Raw genomic sequence first — 5,416 nt, forward strand, 5'->3', positions numbered from 1 at the left:
CAGTGCTATTCCACTTAGAAGAATGTTTGACCAAAACCAAAACCAGGCCTGAGGGCCGCATGTTAAAATCACTCACCTTTGGCTTGGTAGCATAACTTTTCCTCCATGAGGCCCACAGGCCTCTCTTTATGTTGTTGTTGTTGTTGTTAAGTGCCATCCAGTTGTAGATGACTCATAGTGGCCCTATGAATGAAAGACCTGAACACGGTTCAATAAAAATTTCCACACTCTCTCTGGTCACCTTTTTTTTAAATGGGAATAAATATGGATTTCTTCTAGTAAGTTGGCCAGGTAGTTGTCTTCCAGATTTCTTGGCACAACCTGGTGAGCACATCCATGGCAGCATCTGTTTGTTGAAATATATAATTGGTATTCCGTCAATTCCTGCAGCTTTATTTATTTCCAGTTTTAAAACCCAACTCAGGAACAGATTTTAGGCCTTGAACACTAATGAACAAAGAGCACATGAGTTATGGGAAGATATCAAGAATATCATCCAGGAAGAATGAAAAGTAATTACAAAGATAGAGGAAGAAGAAAAGACCAAAATGGATATCAAAACAGACTCTGCATATTGCACTAGAGTGTTCAGAAGTCAAAGTTTCTCAGAAATTAAGAAGTTAAGGAGCTAAAACAAGATTTCAAAGGCAGCTTGGGAAGACAAAGAAAGTATCATAATGAGATATGCAGGAAGCTGGAATCTGAAAATCAAAAGGGCCAAATTCACTGGAATTTCTTAAGCTGAAGGAACTAAAGAACAAATTCAAGCCACAAGTTGCAATACTTAAGGACGCTATGGTCAGAGTAGTGAGTGATCCAGGAAGCGTAAAAAGAAGATGGAAGGAGTATACAGAGTCATTGTAACCAAAAAGAACTGTCCGACACAAAAGAATTTCAAGAAACAAAATGTGGTCAAAAGGCAATGATGATGAAGGAGGAAGTTCAGGCGGGTCTGAAGGATTTGGCAAAAAAGAAAACTCCAGGAACTGATGGACACATTCAAATTGGATTATTGTTGTTGTTGTTAAGTGCCATTGAGTCATAGGAGACTCATAGCGACCCTATGAACAAAAGACCTGAACACTTGTATGACTTTCTTTGTTTTTCCAACTTCATAGGCTTTCCAGAAGCAAGCTATTTTGGAAGTGGATGCCACTCTTGCTTGCAAGCTTGTTTTAATTGGGGAGCTCCACCAAACACTGTCCATATATTCACATCTGACACATCAGTGTCACAGTGTTCAGCTTCACAGCAACCACAAGTTACCTTTGTACAGCAAGTGGACAAACCAGGGCTATACGACCTAGAAGAATGACCAAAACCAACTAAAAACAGGCCTGAGGGTGACGCATTAAAGTCACCCACCTTTGTATTGGTAGCATCACTTTCTGTCCACTAGGCCAACTGATCTCTCTCTGTGCTGTTGTTGTTGTTAAGTGCCATGGAGTCATAGGCTACTCATAGTGACCCTATGAACAAAAGACCCAAATTCTTGTATAACTTTCATCCTTTCTCCAGGTTCATAGGGTTTCTGGAGGGGAAGAAAAAAGAGCATATCTGAAAAATGAAGTTTAATATCTCTTGAAATTAGGGAATCTCAAAAAAGAATCATTTACTAAATAATACTATAAAGCATTCCTAAACTAAAAAATAAGTGTGTAAATTTGACATAATGGAAGCAGTTGTTATAAGAGTATGCTTGGTATGCATCTGAGAGCTAGAAAATGACTAAGGATGGCAGAAGAATCTATGCCTTTGAGTTATGTTGCAGAAGAGTATTCCACATACCATGGACTGTCAAGAGAACAAACAGGTCTTTCCTGGAGAAAGTGAAGCATAGTTGCTCCTTGGAAGCAAGGAGTTTGAAACTCCATCACAAATACTTTGGGCATGTTGTCAGGTGGGTTCTGTCCTTGGAGAAGAACATCGTGCTTGGAAGAGCAGAAAGTCAGCACAAGAGAGGAAGACCCTTCATGAGAGGGTTACATGTGTCATAGATGATGAGGTTGGCTGAGGAGAAAACAAGGTTCAGAGCCATTTTTCGTAGGGTCGCTGTGAGTTAATAGTCAACTCAATGGCACATAATAACAAAATTATTAAATACAGGAAGCTCCAGAGGCCTAGCCCATAATCAGCTGTGCTGTTAATCTAGAGGCCACATTCAGTTCAAATCTACCAGCAAGTCTGTGAAAGCTCCATGGGAAGTCTCTGCCCTTTGTGACTTAACACCCTTGACATTTGATGGAGGTTCACTAGAAGTCAGAACCCACTTGGTGGCAGCAAGTTTGAGTATTACTGAGTAGAGTAAAAGCTAACGATACATGTTGCATGTATGAATAATAGAAAAGAAAAAATAAAGGAATCTTTTAAAACTCACCTACAAAGAAGATGGTAGTATAGCCTGGCTACTCCTAAAGCCCAGATTTTATAGATGTTTATAAAACAACTGAAAATTAGGTCAGGCACACCTTAGTCTTTAAACAGACATCCTTGCCCTTCAGCACTCTAAGAATTCTTTGATAGAAGCTTTGTGCCAGTATAAGACATCTTTTGTTTTCTTGACTTCTGCTAATAAAGATTAATGGTGGTAATAATAACAGTAATGATGAACAAAATAATTGGCAGAGCTGCATTCCTTAAATTGCAATACTCAGATGCTATGGACAAAATCTTGAATGATCCAGGAAGCTTCAAGAGAAGATGGAAGAAATATACAAAAACACTGTTATCAAAAGAACTGGTTGACACTAAAATATTTCAGGAGATACCGTATGATCAAGATCCAGTTGTAAATAAAAAAGAAGTTCAAGCTGTATTGAAGCAATTAGCAAAAATTAGGACCCTTGGAATCGATGAAAAACCAACTGGTTCCAATGACAGGTGCAGCCCTGGACATGCTCACCAATCTATGACAAGAAATTAGGAGAACAGCTGTCTGGCTGATTGACTGGAAGAGATAGACATTTGTTCCATAACCAAGAAAAGTGACCCAACATAATGTGGAAATTATTGAACAATATCATTAATATCACATGCAGTTCTTTCAGCTAGAGAAATGCTGAGCAAGTTCCTATTTTTCAATTCCAGGTCTCTGCATATTCTGTTATAACAGTTTTATTTGTCTTCCTGAGCTATCCTTTGAAATCTTCTGTTCAGCTCTTCTACTTCAACATCTCTTCCCTTTGTTTTCACTTCTCAGTCCTCTAGTGCAATTAATTGTTTATTTTTTTTTCTGACTTTCATTTTGGCTTTCTCTTCTTCTTCTTTCTCTGTAGTGACCTTTCGCTCTCTTCATGGATAATATCTTTGATGTCATCCCACAACTGATAATGGTATTTAATCATTGGTGTTCAATTTTTCAAACTTATATTAGAATGATATTTAAATTCAGGTTGTGTAGACTCAAGATCTTATTTTGGTTCTCATGAACTTATTTTAATTTTCTTCAGCCTCAGTTTTAACTTGCACATGACGAATTGATGGTCTGTTCCACAGTTGGCACCAGACCTGATTTTGACTGCTGATAATTAAATTGTCCAATCATTCCTTCCACAGATGTAGTCAGTGGGATTCCTATGTAGTCTAGTCCATGTGGTGATGTCACCCTTGGTGTTTTTTAAAATAAGTATCTGGCGAGGAATAAATCATTGAAAACACAAAATTCGATCGTTCTATTTCTTGCTTTATTTCTATCACCCAGATTTCATTTTTTGACTACCATTCTTTTTTCATTGTTTCCAACCTTCGTATTCTGATCACTAGTTATCATTAATGCACCTTAATTGCATCTTGGTATTTGGTTGGTTAAACAGAAAATAGGTATTGTAGTCAACTTCTATTATTGTTGTTTATATGTTTGTAATTTTTTTTCTTGCTTTCATTTTCTTCCTTTCTTTTCCCCATTCTTTAACAATTTGGGACTAAGAATTTACTCTATGTTCTCCTCTTAGATCCTAGCACTTCCATAGCAAAGCATTAATAAATACTTGTTAAGTGAATAATTCAGGCTGTCATTGTATTCTGGTTGATTACTTTTGTTCTTCCATCTCAATTTGTCAGAATATTTTGAGTTATATTGTGGTAATAAATTCTACATTTCGGGCTTATTTCAAACAAAAATGCTTGTTAAAGATAGGTTTGAAGGAAATTCTATCATTTTATGACATGTCTGGAGAGGGTTAAACTAGGCTGCTCCTTGGAGGCAAGGATTCTGAAACTTCATCTGAGATACTTTGGACAAGTTGCAAGGAGGACAAGTCCTTGGAGAGGGACAGAATATTTGGGAGGGTGAAGGGACAGCACAGGAGAGGAAGACCCATAATGAGATGGATTGATTCAGTGGCTGGGGTAATGGGGTTAGGTGTGTCAGAGACAATAAGATTGGCACAGGGTAGAGCAGAGTTTAGGGCTGTTGTACATAGAATCGCTATGAGTCATAGGCAACTTGACAGAACATAACAACAACAACAACAACAACAACAACAAATCTTCTTATTTATCGGGCTTTGGTATTGAGGTAACAGACCAGGCGAGTTAAACACAAAGAGGAAAAGCCCTTGACCTAGAATAATATTCCAATTTTGTTGGAATAATTAATTAATTGACCCCTTCAAAACTTCCAAGAGAATAAAATTTTCATAGTCTGTCTAACCAACAGTAAATTAGAATTCAATAATCTCTAATACATGGTTGTCTTTAACCTATGACCCCAGGTTTTGTGAAAGTACTAAGGAAGAACACAGACAAAATTTCAATTAAAAGAGTCTAAGAGAAGATTCAGGAAGGAAAGGTGGTTAGTAAATTTATTTTGAGGTGCTGCTGGCCTGACTTCAGCTCATAGCAACTGTACATACAACAGGTTAAAACCCTGCACCAGATTTATTGTCTCCAATGTGCTTAACCCCATTATTACAACCACTATGCCAATTAATTTCAGTAAGAACCTTATATTTTTAGCTGGTCCTCTGTTTTTCAAGCAAAAGATCTTTTTCCCAGTAATTGATCTATTCTGATAACTTGCTAAATGTATGTGAGACAAAAATCTCACTATCCTTGTTTTTAACAAGTACTCTGACTACACTTTTCCCCAAGATATTTGTTTGTTCTTTGGCACTTTGTAGTATACATAATATTCTTTATCAACATCACAATTCAAAGATATTGTTCAAATTTCACATGCTTTTGCAGAAACTGAAAATATCGTGAGTTGAGTCTTTAACATCCTTGCTCTTTAGCATGTTAGAGTTCCTTGACAGAAGATTTGACTAATGCAAATATATCTATTTATTTATTGGCTGCTATTTCTTTGGATGCTGATTGTGAATCCAAGTAAAATTAAATCCTTGACAGCTTCAATTGTTTCTCCATTTATCTTGATAATTTTTGTTGGGCCAGTTGTGGGGATTTTGTTTTCTTG

This window comes from Elephantulus edwardii, unplaced genomic scaffold, assembly GCF_000299155.1.
Source record: "Elephantulus edwardii isolate Elephantulus edwardi_28Jun2011 unplaced genomic scaffold, EleEdw1.0 scaffold00078, whole genome shotgun sequence".
Classification (NCBI taxonomy): Eukaryota; Metazoa; Chordata; class Mammalia; order Macroscelidea; family Macroscelididae; genus Elephantulus; species Elephantulus edwardii.